Source organism: Mustela putorius, unplaced genomic scaffold (genome assembly GCF_011764305.1).
Source record: "Mustela putorius furo isolate JIRA1106 unplaced genomic scaffold, ASM1176430v1.1 tig00003898_pilon_pilon_pilon, whole genome shotgun sequence".
NCBI classification, from domain to species: Eukaryota; Metazoa; Chordata; class Mammalia; order Carnivora; family Mustelidae; genus Mustela; species Mustela putorius.
Window position 1 is genome coordinate 31,776,332 of NW_025422047.1, and position 17,305 is coordinate 31,793,636.

Below are 17,305 nucleotides of genomic sequence, written 5' to 3' on the forward strand. Positions count from 1 at the left end.
CAATTCAAAAAAAAAAAAAAGTTCAAATTCAAACATGGAGATTCCATTTTCCACTCATCAGATTAGTAAAGATGTTAAGGATTACTACCAGTATTGGAGATATGGTGGGAAAACAGGTGCTTTTAAGCACCTCTGGGGAGAGTGAAAATCACTCCAATCTTTTTGGAGGGTAATTAAGCAGTAACAACGCGTTTAGCGTGAAGTCACTCTGATCCAGAAATTTCACTTATAGGAATTCACCCCCGAGGCAGGCCAGTAAACACAGTCTTTTCAGTGTCACCTGAGAGCCTGAGGAACAACACCCTCATAGCAATTAGCACATTGAGCTGCTAAATCTTGGTTTCTAGAACCATTATCCAATGACAGAGCTCCTTGGAGAACGAACTGACTCTTGGGCTGAGCAAGATGAGCCTGGAGCATCCTGGAGTGCTAGAAAGTAAGGAGGTACTTACAAATCCATTGATGGGGACATATCAAAGGGCCACAGGAGCCAAATGAAAGACTTCCCAATGGCCTGAGCTGGAAGATTTTGAGCAATACAATTAATTGGAGTATAACCCCAAAAATAAAATGAGTCCATATTTATATAAAGAAATGATTAAATAAATTAATAAACAGAGAAAAAGAGACATATCTTCCGTGCAGAATGATTTAAAAACAGAAATGCATTTCAAGTCTGGAAATGCTCAAGACAATGTCTTGGCATTTTCAGGGGGAAAAAAAATGTGTATATACTGTGTTACCCGTCTATAAATATTTTGCTCATAAAAGCTTTAAAAATCTCAAATTTCAAAAAATCTGCAATACAATTTCCAAATATATACATATGTATATTTATGTACATACATCTATACATATGTTTGCAAATTTAAATGCTATAAAAATAAGTATACACATATACATGTGTGTACATATATATACAACATCTCAATTCTGGCAAAGTTGCAAGAAACTTAGTATTCCCGTCCATTGCTGTGTTTGTAAGTTTGCTGTGTAATGTAAGTTTGCACACGCCTTTCGGACCGCACCTTGGCACTATCTATCAAGAACTAGGAAAGAATTCAAACCCCTAAATACGGTATTTCTTTCTTTCCTGGGAATTAATTATAAGGCAATTTAAATCCAAAAGGAAAGAAAGCAAGGAAAGCAAATTGCACTTTTGCTGCTATCTTACTTCAAGAACAAAAGTGGAAACTGAATGTCCCGCAGAAGGTTACAAAATGATACAGTCCCTGGGAGGAGTATTAGTTAATTACTAAAAAAGGAGACTATGAGGACTATATAGGAACATGGAAAATGCTTATGAGCATTTATGAGAAAGAAGTATAAAGTAAGACATGCAAGTATGATATCATTGCGACTTGATAAAAGTTCGCACGCAGAGGCTAGGGACCTGGGAAACCGAGCCTGTGGACAGTGGATACCTGGACCCTTCCCCTCCCGCATCCCACCTCCAGACAGACAGACCTCCTCTCTGTCCTGCGGGGCCCCACAGCAGCCGGCTGCACCCTCATGGCCTCAGGTACTCTGGGTACAGGTAATGCCTATTCTTGGAAGCAATGTTTATTTAATTAAAATTCAGTTTATTAACATGTAATGTATTTGCAAGAAACGTTCTATTAGTGTTGCCGCGATGTTCTGTGGCGTGGCTTCCAGACATTCTAAAGGTTGACCGGTGAACCTGGATTCAAACTTGAACAGTGTCTCTCAATGCCTTAGTCCCCACTGAGGCCTAACCCCAACCTCCCATGACTCACACATCCTACTCAAAGTTTCCGTGGCTCTCACACAACTACCTACCGACTCTCTCAAACGAGCGCAAAAAAGCCCCTGTGTGCCCTTCCTTCGAAGCAGAGGATTTTAAAAGGTCAAAAATGACTGCTTGAGACTCTGCTTGGATCTTATCTGGAGAATCTAAGAATCAAGACATCTCACATCTGGGCTGCTTGACTTTCAGTCCAGGGAAAGCGGCGGAGCAGAGGACCTCTGCAGTTCAGTGGGAAGTAGAAGTGGGCCTAGGACTCGCCACTGAGGACAAGTCTCTGGACAGCGCTGCCAAAGAAATGGAGTGCACCGCTGAGGTAACTGTAAATGTAAACTGTAACCCATTTAAAAAGGGTAAAAAATAGGTGACATTTATTTTAATTTATTTTAATCCCAAATCTCCCAAATGATTACATGATGATTTCAACATGTAATTGATATTTATTTTTTTAAGGGACCTTACTATTTTTTAAAGATTTTTTTAAAAAGATATTTATGAGGGATGCCTGGATGGCTCAGTTGGTTAAGCCGCTGCCTTCAGCTCAGATCATGATCCCGGCGTTCCGGAATCGAGTCCCATATCAGGCTCCTTGCTCAGCAGAGGGCCTGCTTCTCCCTCTGCCTCTGCCTGCCACTCTGCCTGTGCTCACTCTCTCTCTCTCTCTGACAAATAAATAAAAACAAATTAAAAAAAAAATAAAATAAAAAGATATTTATGAGAGAGAGAGAAAGAGAGCATGAGCCGGGGCGGGGCAGAGACAGAGGGAGAAGCAGGTTCCCGGCTAAGCAGGGAGCCCAATGCAGGGCTCGATTCCAGGACCCTGGGATCACCACCTGGGCTGAAGCCAGATGCTTAACTGACTGAGCCACTCAGGTGACCAGTAACAATTATATTACTGACATGCCTTTCTTCATACTACGTCTGAAATGCAGCATCTGTTTTATACTTACAGCACATTTCAGTTCCGATCAGGTGTATTTCAAGGGCTCAATTGTCCTATGTGAGCAGAAGCTGCCCTGCTGAACAGCATTGGCCCCAGAACTTTTACCTTCTCCTTTTCATTTCTATCCCCTTTCCTTCCCCTCCCCCACCCTCCTTCCCTCTTTCCCATTTCTTTCTTCCTTCTTCCTTTCTTCTCCCCTCCCTCTCCTTTTTTCTTTTGTTTCTTTTCTTTTGTCTCTTTTTTTTCTTAGAAAAACAAATCATTATTTAGAAATGAGACATATGTCTACCTGCCTACAGCCTTTTCCAGGTAGATAATTCTAGGAAACTTTTTTTTTTTTCCCCAGAATTCTCTTCTGTCTTGTGGCCCTTGAGAGGACAAACTCCCAAGTGTTGCTGCATGCATATGACCAGGCAACTTCTTTGGGGTTTTCTGGCAACCCTCTGGTTAGACTCCCCTGGACATATCCAGCCCCTGCACACCCATCGTCCATGGATGTCAGTAACAAAGGTGAGCTGTTTCTCTCCACGGAGTGAGGGAGGAGGGTGATGCAGTCCCTTTATTTTTTCCTGGCAGTCTTTAATATTTGGCAAGACTTTCCACATCTTTTTCATGATTGGAGTTGCACTTGGCATTGGAATTTGGCTGGTGGCCAGAGGTTCTTCTAGCCTGGAGAGCCCCTGCATCTGTCTCTGGGCCTGAGCAAAGCTTTGGGTCGTCCCAAAGTGGGAGGTCTCCCAGAATTCATTACCTGGACTGTCCCATGTCCCTTCCCGATCCTGGAAAACTGCTATGGGAACTAAGCACCTGGAGAAGAGATCTTGAGAGGAGGGCTTTCGAGGGGAGGGGAAAGATAGGGAGTAGGAAGTCATCTTCTAAGCACAATTTTACCAGAAGTCATTACAGTTTCATTTGCATTTCCTTTCATTATAAAAGAAAAAAAAGAAGAAGAAGAAGAAGGAGAAGGAGAAAAAGCAACCCCATTGTAGTTATGCAATAGTTTATGCAGTTGGTATGAACTATTCTCTCTGGGCTGTGTGTGATTTGGGTTATCCCTGGCTTCCCGCACTCAGGGCAACAGGAGGCATTGGGAATTTCTCAAATGTTCACAATAATGTCACGAGGGAATTCTGAGTAATCACAATTCCTTGAAATTCTTGTGGGAAAATGCAGCCCCAATTTCCTTTTAGAGACAACAGTCATTGAAAACTACTGGCCATGAGAGTTTTCATTGGTGCAGAGAATGGTAAAAAGGCACTTCTCTGGATGGCGCCTGGCAGGTGAAATCATCCTTCTGCAGGGACATCACAGCCCTAAGCACAGAACCAACTTGCATTTTTCTTAAAAAAAAAAAAAAGATTTTATTTATTTATTAGACACACAGAGAGAGATCACAAGGGATCTGCTCCCTGCTGAGAGCAGAGGGAGATCTGCTCCCTGCTGAGCAGAAAGCCTGATGCAGGGCTCCAGCCCAGGACCCTGGGATCATGACCTGAGCCGAAGGCAGAGGCTTAACCCACTGAGCCACCCAGGTGCCCCGCCAACTTGCATTTTGTAGTCACCAATGCCTGCTGTGTTTCTGATCCACCCATATTTGGTGTTTGGGCCATTAAGGCCATCAGCCTAATAACCCTGTTGATGTCCTTCTTGCTGTCCTCTTCTCTGAGGGACCCAAATCTTGGTGGCCCTACCCTGCCCCTGTCCTCTCCTGCCCTAACTGGTATCTTCGGGGTGGCCCCGGAAACCAAGTCTCCAGGGAGATAAGCGGGATCTATTGGTCCTGCGGGTCCTGTCCTTGCTGCTGGACTCTCGCCCCTACTGGGGAGTCTGTCTAGCGGGACACCCTCTCCGGTCTCTGGTCACCACCACCAGCCAGGCTGACAATTAAATTAAGTCAGGAGATGGCAAAGAAAGAAAAAGGAAGTGAAAAGGATAGAAAAGGCAAGAACCACCCCCCACCCCAGCCAACCCCAGCCAACCCCAGCCAATATGGCCGGGATGCTTCCGGAAGTGGGGACTCTTGAGGTGGCAGCTGCCTACAGAGGGCTCTCGGACTCCCAGGAGCAGCTGAAGGTGGGGATTTCAAGATGTGAGGCGGTGCCATGGGTGGGTGGCGCCTGCAGGATGAGGACCTGTCTGCCCGCCCTGGCAGGGCAGCCTGGCCAGGCCCCCAAGTATCTGCCCACGCCTCCCAGCCTGGCTGTGCTGGTCTAGCCTGGACTGAGCACCTGTCACCAGGCCTTTGTTTTTGTTTTTAAGAACCAAAATAATTTTAAAAATACCTTTTGATGGCTTCAGCCAACATACACTCTTCATAATCCCAGAAATAGACCAGACATGAGAAGCCTTATTCCCTCCAGGTGTTTGGGGCCAACTCCTACCTTCTTGGAGGGACTGAAAGAAAGGGGGAGTCCTTGGGGTGCACGGATCCCTTTGCTCCCCACTGGGCGTCTGCTCCCTTGTGGGGACCACTCAAGCATCGCTTCTGTCTGCTGAGCTACGGGACAACAGGGAAGACACGCCTAGGAAAGTATGGGCTTTAGGATTTTGCGCTAGCTTCACGTCATTTCTTCTGGTGTGCCTTCGGTCATCTAACAGACACGGATGGAAAGCCAGGGGCTGACGGAACAGAAGCGACCCACTCCCCCAAGCCCCGTCCCAGCTCTGAGGGCCACTGTCCTGGACGGCTGGAAAGTCTCCCCTCCTGTGTATCTCCCGGTTCCCTCCAGGAGGCGAAGGGCCCTCTCTTTAAAAAATGCCTAGCGAGCAGTTTCGTCCTTCTGTGAATGAGCTTTGGCAGGCACATGGCTGAGTCACTGTCTTGGTGACACAGAGCACGTGGCTTTAAATTGCCCAGAAGTATGACTGGCACTCCAGCCTGTGCCTCCCCACCCTGAGGGGTTCCGTCAGCTCAGAACAAGTGATCCAAAGATAATCCTTCTTGTTTTCTAAAAGCCAGCTGTTGCGTTTCCAAGCCTGTCCCTACACGGTGAATTCCTTGAAGGCAGTTGAAGTAACCGCAGATTTTTTTTTTTTAATTACCTAAGCTAAGTACCTTTTTCTGAGAAGAGCAGATTTCCCCCTGCAGGTCTCCTGAGCTTGAGGGGAAGGTGGAGAATGTTCTTACCCTCGAGTTGAGTGGTGTGATCAAGCCCAGGTGAAACAGCTTGCTGGTGGCGGGCACCTCGGGTCCTGACCCTGGAAGCTCATGGGACCCACTCCTATCTGCCCGACCCCCTGTGGAGCAGCCCCACATGTCCTACATAGGACAGAGTGGTGATGGGAGAAGGCGATGGGCAGCCATCCCAGTGTCCACTGCGTGCAGAGTGGAGGCTGGGCAGCTGGTGGTTTATCAGTGACGGGCTGAGGCCTGACTCATGGCCCCGTTTCCCTCAGCCCTTGGTGGAGCACAGACCCACAGAGGAAGTTACACAGCACTCTATGGCCCGTGGTAGAGGCAGGGGCTTTTCCAAGCGCATTGACTGGGAAGCAGGCTTCACCCATGCTGGAGCCTGAGAGCCGGGGACCCCCGCTAACTTCAGCTTCATCCTGGTGACTACAGGAATAGAGTGGCCTGTGCAAACCCCTTGTGCAGTTCCCTGTTGACTGGCAGGGCGCCCACATCCCTCACCCATCTGCGACCGAGCTGTGATGCTCATGGAGCCAGACTTCCACACACTGTTCCTCAGGCTGCAGCCTCTACTAGAGCCACAGCATTCACCCAGAATCTACTCTGGCTCCAGAAGCTTGCTGAGAGACCCTCTGTCAGAAAAGACAGCGCTTCCAGGGGATCCAGAGGCCACTCCCCTCAGAGAGCTGTGTGACTGGGCAACTACAGTAAAGGTGGGCAGCCAAGGTCCTGCTTCTCCAGGAAGTACCAAAGAATAAATCAAGGAGGTATGTAACAAGAAAATACCAGCCAAGGACCCTCCCTCTGCCCAACCCATGCCTCACAGTCACCTCAAAGCTCCTGCCCCCTCCTGCTCTGCGTGATGTCCCCTCAGCCTGGAGGACCATCTACTAGCACTCCCAGCTCTGGAGCACCCTCCGGGACTCCTGTTAAGGCTCTCATTCTCTCCTGGGTTCAAGTCTGTCTCAACCACTAAACTGGCAGCTCCCAGAGGTCAAGTCCAGCTCTTAAGGCTGGTTCCCGGAACCAACACATAGTAGGCACTTTGTACACAGTAGCACACAGTAGGTACTTTACACTTGCAGAAAGCCTGGTGTGAGGCCAAGTGGAGCAGAGCGTGTGTGCACATGCGCACGAGGGGAACAAATTCATGGTGTCCCCATGAAGTGCCAGGCCAGTGCTAGGCCCCACACTCCCAGCGTTTCCTTCCATCAGTGTAATTTGTGTGTTGCTTCCGTGTAAGTTCAGGGTGGCTTTTTATGCAGACATTCCTCAGCTGGGGTGGGAAAGGGGAGAGCCATATCTCTATTTTTATTTCCCCCACTGGGTGATGCTCTGGCCACAGGGCCCCATGCTTTCCCAGGCACTTTCCCTTACCCTCAGCGGCAGCTCAGAGCTTTAGGTTCGCAAAGGTTTGCTTAGGTTTGCTTCATACTCAGTCCCACCTCTTCCTAGCAGTCTCGCCTGGGGGCAGACGGAGACTGTCGGTGGTTAAGGAACCCCCCCAACCCCCCACCCCAGGCCTCTGCAGACCTATTGAGTTTGGTCTACTCTAATCTCTTCCACCCCAGCTGAGCTTTAGAGAGGGTAGTTGGGGGTTGGAGGCACAGTGGAGACTCCTGATGTTACATTTAGGTACATTAAATTATACATTTAGAATGTATATTTCTTCTGCATTTGGTCTTTAAATGCCCCCTGCATGTGGGTAGGTGGGCAGGGCAATTATCTCTAATTGACAGACAGGAGCCCTGAGGTCCAGAGAGGAAGGTCACTTTGCTGCTACACGGAGTATCCTCTAAATCCTAACTTGGGGCCACTTTCCACCAACGAGGGCCCCAAAGGCAGGTGCAGGTGCCTGGCATGCGGGCTAGATGAGGCAGGGTCTAGAGAGAGAGAGTTCTGGAGACATCTCTCCCCAGGGAAGGGACATCGGAAGACCCACGGCTCCACTTAATGGCCAGCTGGCTCTGGTTTTGAGGAACCTCTGAAACTTCAGTCCCAAAAGCAGAAACTGTGTCCCCACTCTGGGCGGGCACAAGGTAATAGCTGATATCGAGGTAACACTTAACTCCCATTTTTCTGTGCACCAGCCACCATCTATGTATGTGACAGAGATGGACTCATTTAATTCTCACCAAACCCTAAGAGGGGAGAAAAGTATTCTCATTTTATAGATAAAAAGTTGGGGGCACAAAGGGTTTAGGAACCTGTCCACATTCACACAGCTGGAAAGTATCCAATAAATGTCACTTTTCACCAACTCTTTTTAGACTATTGGAAAACAAGACTGGTCCCAGAGTTGTCCCCTGGGCATGAGATCCGGTGTCCCCAACCTGCTTGGTCATTCCTCTGCTTACCAACAAAGGTATGCTTTTGCTTGCTGGGTACAGCTATGGGTGGTTTATTGGATTTTGTAAGAGTAAAACTCCTCTGGGTGCTTTACATCGTAGGGATAAGAAGTCTGAGTTTCATTTTTAAGTAATTTGCAGTCATTGGAGTTTTCCTTCAGCTGGGATTCTGCACAAGGGTGGCCCAGAGAGGGGACAGTGACTGAGAAGCAGGAATTTCTAAGTGGTCTCTGGGTGGGACATGTGGTTCAGGGGCTTTTCTGGACAGAGGACCTGAGCTCGCTGGCAGCAGTGACTGCTGCGCAGAAGAGCTTGTGTGTGCAGGGGGCCAGCGCTGCACAGGGCTCACCAGAGGAAGTCTGTTGGCTGTGAATGGCCCCAGGACACAAATCCAGCCTGCAACAGGTCCTTTGGGGTGACTCTGTTTGACTCTTGAGACATCTGGATGCAGCTAATTTTATAGGGTTATCTCTAAACTTCAAAGACAAAACAAAACCACTTAAAGAGTAGCTAGCCATGCCAGACACTTGCCCCTCCCACTCGCTAGCTCCTTTCTTTCCTCGTGGGGATAGTGGCCCCACGGCTGGGTGGTCCACACCACTCTCGGCCCTGGGCAGGAGGCCAGCAGGGAGAGAAGGCCGCCCCATCTCCTGGTCTTGCTGGGGGCTCTTAGGGTTCAGCCTTGGGGCCCTCCCCTCCTTCCACCCCCCCCAATCTCTGCGTTCAAGGCCGCTGGTGCCCACCCCCTCTGCATTAAGCCTCCTTCCTCACCCACCCACCCTGCCTCTCGCCTTTCTCCACAGTCCATTTACTTAACTCAGTGCAGTGACAGACTACCTGCTGTGCAGTGGTGCTCAACAGATACTTCAGTCCCACTCCTGTTACCAGTCCTCACTCACACTGTATCCAACCCAAATGACCCCCATGAATGCCAACCGCCCCTGGGGACGCCCGGAGAGGAGCACATCCTAGTATGGTGTGTTTAAAGGAACGGATGGGGCCTGGTGTCTGGAAGGATGGACATACCCGGGGTGGCGGCGCGGAAAAACCGCAGACGAATGTGCAGAGCCCATTCCTCCAGATGTGAAGCCCCTAGCAGCACCAGGGGTCAGTCCGACCATCCACGGATCCAACTGAGGGCCCCTCAGCAGGGCACGCGGGACCCTCTTGGAGCTTGCAGGCTGCGAACTCCTTCCCCACCGACAGAGCGGGGCCAGAGATGGCGGGGCCAGAGATGACGGCTCCTCGCTCCCGCTGCAGCCACGCCGGGCGCTGTGGGGGCCGGGAGAGGCCTGGAGCAACGCGCACTTCGGGAGGTGTTGCCTTTTTTCTTGGCTTGCCTTGCTCCCGGGATGCTGATGACTTGTGAGCCTTCGGAGAAACAGGAAACGCTCACATACTGGGCCACCCTTGGCACTCTCGGTTTTTTCCAGGTCCAGAGAGCAATACGAAAGGCATCCTGTTACGGTAACATGAGTCAGCTGAAATCTGCCAGGGCTTCTCCAGGTGCACAGATACGCGGCTCGGGTGGGGCAGGGACTGGAGTGCCACGGACCCAGGACTCGGCAAGCCAGAGGAGAGGCTGGGGAGCTTCTGACCAACTTCCTGACCACCCTAATTGCACAGACATGGAAGTGGCCTGGGTTGCAGAGTCGGGCTAGAACCCAGAATCCCAGCCTGGAACAGCCCCCTTCCCGCCAGCCCTGCTCTCCTCTGACACTAAGCTGTCTTCTGAGCAGCTTTTCTAAACCCTTTGCCCAAAGGCCCAGAGGCCTAGGTCAAAGATACTTCGTTGAAACCTGGTTGTTCAGAAGCTGGGGAGGGAAGATCTAGCAAATTAAGGAAAGTAAATGCTGCCTCCTTCCAGTGACAGTCCCCTTTCCTGAAATCCTGTTCCTTAGGCTCTCCCAAAGTGGACTATAAACATGAACCTTCTCCTATATCAATCCACATTTTCCGTGTAATGTCAGTGCTCTTTTCTCAGCCACAGTACACAGATTCCTAGGCAATTTTCCTCTACCTTCGTGTCCAACTGAACTTGGGTGAACAGTCATCCGAGGACAGAAGCCACAGAAATCTGAGGACTGAGATCGAAGAAGGTCTGACTTCTGATTCATGGGCCATTCCAGCTGGGACAAGGCCTTCTGCAGCCCAGGCAGGGGTGGGGATGAGGGTTGGGCCAGATTAACAGGAACCAACTGGGGTTATTATCTGGAGCAGAGCAGATAAAGACTTCCTATTCTGTGCACTACCTTACGACTAATACTAATGGTTGTGTTCTTGAGAACTTTACCATGGCATTTGGATTGATCCTTTCAACCCTATGAAGAGGAACTACCAAAACCCCCAATTTGAAGATGAGAAAACTGAGGCACAGAAAGATTAAATGATGTTCTCCAAACCTCATGGCTGGCAAGTGGTGAGGCCAGGAGGCCACCATTAACCACTATGTTCTACTGCCCCCCTTCTCCCCAAGTGATTCTAAGGAAGCCTCCCTGCCCCTAATGGGGCCTTGAGGGATCCTCTGAGCAGGGAGTCACAAAGGCTGCTCAGGCACGGTGGGTTCCAAGATCAAGGAGGCTATTTGTTAAGTCGCCACGAGGACTCCAACAGTCCCATGACCTCGGAGCTGTGAGACATCCTTGCCCAGTTCCCACCCATGGGTGCCCAGGGGGCCTCTGAGCCAAAGAGTGGGCATGGAAAGGACCCCACGAGGAATGGATCCAGCCTGAGCCATCCCCACCTCTGGTGCTGCCTGCGGGAGGGCAGGCTATGGAACCCTCACCAGAGAGCTTCGTTATTCAAACAGGCTGAAACAATAAGGCTGGAAAACAAGCCAAGACACTGGGCTAGGAAGCCAGATAAAATAGGAAAGGTACCTCCCCTTATCAAGATCACGGAGGCCCGGTCCACTGAGCAGCTGGAACAAAAGGTTCCAATTAGATTGCGGAGCTGTTCCAATTTGGGAGGAAAATCAACACTGTGCACCCAGTCCACTCCTTTCCCAGGACAGGGGCCTGCCTCTGTGAATGGAGATTTCGGCAAACAGAAGGGCACGTCCGGCTTCCTATTTCCTGATCCTGAAGCAGTCCTAGCTGTCACACCAGCGTCTTTCTACCTTCTGTGACCTTTAGTAGACTACTCACTGTACTCGTTTCTTAATCAAGGAAAAATGAAGTAAAAAAATCTTGGGAAATATAGGAATCTCATTGCAGGAATACCTCAGAAAGGTGACTCAGTACTTCAGTTCACAAAGGGAACCAGGAGTTTTGCAAGAACAGTGTTGTTCCCTTTAAACAAGTAGATTGAACCAGGATTTCCTGACCCCTAAACTTTTGGCTGAACTGGGCTCAGTTACAAGATTTGCAGTTGGCAGGAAGAGAGCTCTCACCTTTTCAGAAATGGTTGAGTCTGGGATGGCTGAGGGAACTGCTGTATTCCTGCGGAGCATCAAAGACTGATTCAGCATTGGTAGCCAGGGTGTCCTTCTAGAACACTGAGAAATGTCAAACTATGAATCCTTCTCGTGAACCTAAAGCAATAGTGCCAACAGAAAATTTGCCTATGAATAAGACATGAAATCATACTCAAAAGCTTTCACTCAAAACATGATCAATGGTTTCTGATTTTTTTTCATGAATGTCCATTTGCTCTTATAAATATATTTTGTAAAGTATATGGACTTTTACTGTCATTAGTCAAGAAATTGGAAGGATGGAGGCCAAAATTTTGTTTCGTTGGTTGCTTGCTTTGCAACGTTCCTTCAGTTGTTTCTTTTTACAAAGTACTTTTCCAGATGTCATGCCCTCCTTACTCATGCTATAAGCTTCCTAATTTTGCCCAAGGCTCACATATGGTGTATTTTAGCCAACAAGAATTCAGTCACCTTTAGAACAGCCTACGTGACATCTCCATCATGGCACCCGCTTGGTGATGGCCACCACGGCATGGTTTTGTCTGGAGCTGACTGGAAGTGTTGAGAGAGGTCAAGACTTGTCAGTGAGTCTCAGGCAGGTCCCTGAACCTGGGGACTGAACCCAGGACTGCCAAGATCGGAGAAGCTCAGGACTGGCCAGGGTCAGGGGAGGCTTTGAGGCCAGACTACTTTTTGCTTGCGTGCAGGGGCACACACACATTCACATGCACACGTGCACAGAACGTTGCTTCGGTAGAACTTCCTTACTCAGACCCACTTTTCCATAAAAAGAGGACGTCAGTTGCTTCTCCTGGAAGACATACTGACTTTCTGCAGATCCCAGAACTTCTTCCATTCACCCAGTCCCTCTCGGGGCTGGGGGTCATAAGTATTGTTCCCAAGAGTTCCCTGACATGATTTGTCTCAAGGACTGGAAGTTTTTGAAAACAGGAGCCATGATAGACTTTTTGAAATTCCTTATAGCACTTTCAAAGAGATATCTACTTAAATAATAACCTAATGAACACTTGGGCTATTTCCGTAATTCGGCCATTGTAGATAATGTTGCTGTAAACACTGGGGTACATGTGTCCCTTTGAATTAGTATTGGTATTCTTTGGGTAAATACCTAGTAATGCAATTACTGGACTGTGGGGTAGTTCTATTTTTAACTTTTTAAGGAGGCTCCAGACTGTTTTCCAGAGTGGTTGCACCAGTTTGGATCCCTTCCAACAGTATAAGAGGATTCCCCTCTTTCTACATCCTCACCAACACCTGTTGTTTCTTGTGTTGTTGATTTTAGTCATTCTGACAGGAGTGAGGTGAAATTATAGTTTTGATTTGTATTTCCCTGATGATGAGTGATGCTGAGCATCTTCTGGGTCTGTTGGCCATCTGTATGTCTTCTTTGCAAGAATATCCATTCATGTCTTCTGCCCATTTTTCAATTGTATTATTCAGTTTTTGAGTGTTGAGTTTTATAAGTTCTTTATATATTTTGGATACCAATTCCTTATCAGATATGTCATTTGTAAACATCTTGTATTCTGTAGGTTGCCTTTTAGTTTTATTGATTGTTTCCTTTACTGTGCAGAGCTTTTTATTCTGAGGTAGTCCCGATAGTTTATTTTTGCTTTTTCTCCTTGCCTTAGGAGACATATCTAAAAAGAAGTTGCTATGGCCAATGTCAAAGAAGTTACTGCCTGTGTTCTCTTCTAGGATTGCTATGGTTTCAGGTCTCACATTTAGATCTTTAATCCATTTTGAATCTTTTTTTTTTAAGTATACTTTTTTTATAGTAATCTCTATACCCAACATGGGGCTCGAATTCATGACCCTGACATCAAGAGTTTCATGTTCTACCAGCTGAGCCAGCCAGGGGTCCCATTTTGAATCTATTTTTGTGTATGTTTTAAGAATGTGGCCTAGTTTCATTCTTTTACATGCTGCTGTACAGTTTTTCCAACACTATTTATTGAAGAACTTGGTTTTTTCCCCACTGAATATTCTTTCCTGCTTTGTTGAAGATTAATTGACCATATAGTCGTGAGTTCATTTCTGGGTTTTCTGTTCCGTTCCATTTTTGTGCCACTATCATACTATCTTGATCACTACAGCTTGGTAATATAAGTTATAGTCCAGGATCATGATGCCTCCAGCTTTGCTTTTCTTTTTCAAGGTTGTTTTGGCTACTTGGGGTCTTTTGTGGTTCCATACAAATTTTAGGATTTTTTGTTCTAGCTCTGTGAAAAATGCTATTGATATTTTGATAGCTACTGCATTAAAATGAATGGACAAAGAAGATGTGAGATATGAGATGTTATGGAATATTATGCAGCCATTAAAAAGAATGAAATCTTGTCATTGGATGGAGCTAGAGAGTATTATTTTAAGCGAAATAAGCCAGAGAAACACAAATACCATATGATAGATTTCACACATATGTGGAATTTAAGACACAAAACAAATGAACAAAGGCGGAAAAAAGGAGAGCGAAAAGCAAACCAAGAAGCAGATTCTTAACTATAGAGAACAAACTGATGGTTACCAGAATGGAGGTTGCGGGGGTGGGGATGGGTTAAATAGGCAATGGGGAGTAGGGAGTGCACAGTGTTGTGATGAGCTCTGGGTGTTGTATGGAAGTGTTGAATCACTGTATTGTTCACCTGAAACTAATATTATACTGTATGTGAACTAACAGGAATTTAAGCCCTTAAAAAAAAAATGAACCTAACGAGCAGCAAATACTTTCTGTAATTTTAAAGTGAGTGGCTTTTAGGACTGGTTGTAGTATAAGCATGCATGTTTACATAGGCTTGATAACTGTATGCCTTCTTTTGTATTTTACTCTGACTTAACATCCTATAGGACCTACTGTATGTATATTTCCACGTATTCCAGTTATCTGTCACCGTTTCACAAACAACCCCCAAATTTGGTGGCTTGAAACTACCTTGATTTATTATTTTTCACGATCCTGTGGATTGTTTGGGAGGTTCTTCTCCACATGGTGTTATTCCCATGGCTGCAATGGCTGGAACTCAGCTGTGCACCCACCCCTGCCCTTCTCCACGAGCTGTCTCATTCTCGCAGGCATCACCACACTCCCACCGGCTAGCCAGGACTTCCTTAAAGCATGGCAGCGGGGTTCTAAGAGGGAGTTTAACAAGAAGACCTAAAGCCCAGGCACTTATCAAGGCTATACTTGGATCGTGCCTCCTTAAAGTCTCATTGGTCAAAGGCAGACACGTGGTTAAGAGCACAGCCGCTGTGGGCGGGACTTCACAAGGACGAAGATTGGGGGAAGCTGGCTTCCTGGGAGGGCACCGTCTCCCGCAATGTAACAGTCTGCCACAACTTCCTTCTTTTCCAGAAGACTCGTAAGACTTACAGAATTGACCTTCTTGGCTCAATTATTTGAGAGCAAGCCTCTGATGTCAGGACGGTGATTTTGCAAGGTCAGTATTAGAATTGTGCCTCCAGGCCAGGGCTGAAGTGAGAATCACTTACCGGTGAGGGAACCTGGCTGTCTCTCCAGCACCTGAGCTGTCAAGACTTGGAAGCCTCCACTCATCTTGGCTACAGGGTAGTTCTTGTCAAGTGTGGGTGGGGGCAGGGGTATTCAGCACTTTTTCTTTGTGGGGGGGAAAAAAAGAACATCCTGGGAGAGATAAAACTAGCAATGGTTGAAAGGATGCAAAAATAAGCAAAAGACACACAAGGACTCTCTGAGAAGATATGATTCAGCAGGGGAGGAGCTGCATGTTTCCTTATGCGCATATTTGCAGATCAGCAAAGTTCTTGAAACCCATCCATTCCAAATGTCAGGAGCTACTGTATTTGTGCAATAAATCTCTTGTTGCTGATATTAATAGAATTTAAGTAATTCTAGGGAAAGGGAAAATAATTCACCCGGGAGCACCCACCCCATCTCCAGATCCACTTTCTGACACCTTTCAAGAAAGGGAACAACACCACCTACCCAGCTACAATCAGTAATTTACTCACAACACTACCACTTGTGTCTTTTTCCCAGGCTGTGGTCTTAATTCGTGCATGATTATATGTAACTATAAGCATACAGTAGGTACATTTTTGTATTCTTTTAAAATTCATCACACATACCTTTCTTTCTCCTCTTCTGTGTCACAGTTTGCCTAACTTCTTCTCTGCAAGTAGATGTCTGGGCTTTTTACACTCTTGCTATTATAAATAGTGCTGCTATGAACACCTTTGCAAATATTTTATTTTGAATTATTTCCTTAGAGGTAAACCTCTAAAGTGGGTCAGAGACTATAAATATGCTTTTGTTGCCTATTTCTAAACTGTTCTTAGATCCACCCCACGAAAATAAATCCCAGGTGGATTTGAAGTTAGATATTAAAAAAACAAACAAACAAACAACAACAAAAACCCTAAAATCTAAAGAAAAACAAAACAAAATAAGGAACAAAATCATTGGAGATGAAAGGACTAAGTTTAAAAGAAATAGTCAGGGGTGCCTAGGTGGTACAGTCCGTTGAGCGTCTGATCTTGGTTTCAGCTCAGATCATGATCTCAGGGTCAAGAGATCAAGGCCTGCATTGGGCTCTGTGCTCACTGTGGAGTTTGCTTGAGATTCTCTCTCTCCCTCACTCTGCCTCTCCCCCTTCTGCTCTCTCTCTCTAAAATAAATAAATAAATATTTGAAAGATAAATAATCATACAGGAAAAGATTGATAGATTTGATTTAAAACATTTTAAGCCACATGGAGCCGAGATGAGTAAAGACTATTTCCTGTGGAAGGGAGGAACATACACCTGTAGGCAGGCCTATGTCTCTGCAACCCAATAAAATATAGACAGTGAAATCCTTTCCCAGGAATAGCGCAGAAGTAGCTTATACCTTGTGGGACAAAATGTACTTTTCTCAGAAAACAGCATGAGAAAACATACAGTATTCCTGAGATGTAATACCATGGTAAAACATTTCAATGAAGTCCAGTATTATAGAGTTTTTTAAAAATTAAAAGAAAACCTGGTAGAAGATATTGATTGATAGGCAAGGTGACAAAGTGTTAAAATTCTTATTGTATATTAAATGGCAAAGAAAAATAATATTACTCCAGGTTAGAGAATATGACCAGACAAATCACCGAAAAAAGAACAATTGTTTATTAACCAATTGAAAAGGTATAATAATCAAATGATTAAACTTAAAATAGGATGTATTTTCCCTCTGTCAAAATGGCTGACTTTAAAAATGTGTGATATCCAGGGTTAAAAAGTGCCATTGTAGAAGAAGTGTTCTTACTAACACACTGCTGGGAGGAGAGAGGCTTGCATTTGTAAACTGCACTGATTTGGCAGTACTGTAAGGAGCCCTCTTAAGCCCATCCCTTTGGCCCAATACATACTCATGAAATGCCATCCCAAAGGTATAAACTTAAATACATAAAAAGCTCTGTGGCCAACATGCTTTCCAGTACTTTAAAAAAAAGTGGAAATAAGCTAAATAATATTAGAGAAGCGATTTGGTAAATTACAGTATTTACTTGTTGGATATTATGCAACAATTAAGACTTAATGTTTAAATATCTTATATAATATGGAAACTGCTTACAGTATGTTACATTTTAGAATAGATTACAAAAGTATATACACAACTATATGAAGAAAAATGGTATAAAATCAGGAAAGAAGTCATTCAAAATAGTGATTTTGA

At 46.2% G+C, this 17,305-nt stretch overlaps 1 long non-coding RNA gene across 7 annotated transcripts in view; it reads left to right on the plus strand.

The window, feature by feature from the left end:
- The window catches only part of LOC123388308, a 52,174-nt gene that overhangs the window by 22,298 nt on the left and 12,571 nt on the right, over positions 1 to 17,305 (plus strand). For 5 of the 7 annotated variants that reach the window (XR_006602864.1, XR_006602862.1, XR_006602866.1 and 2 more), the window contains 5 exons: positions 1,958 to 2,081; positions 3,055 to 3,218; positions 6,271 to 6,605; positions 8,109 to 8,203; positions 14,975 to 15,059. This is a non-coding gene — a long non-coding RNA (uncharacterized LOC123388308). Of the gene's footprint in view, positions 1 to 1,957; positions 2,082 to 3,054; positions 3,219 to 6,104; positions 6,606 to 8,108; positions 8,204 to 14,974; positions 15,060 to 17,305 lie in introns of all 7 variants that reach the window. The other 2 variants (XR_006602863.1, XR_006602865.1) reach the window with 2 other exon arrangements.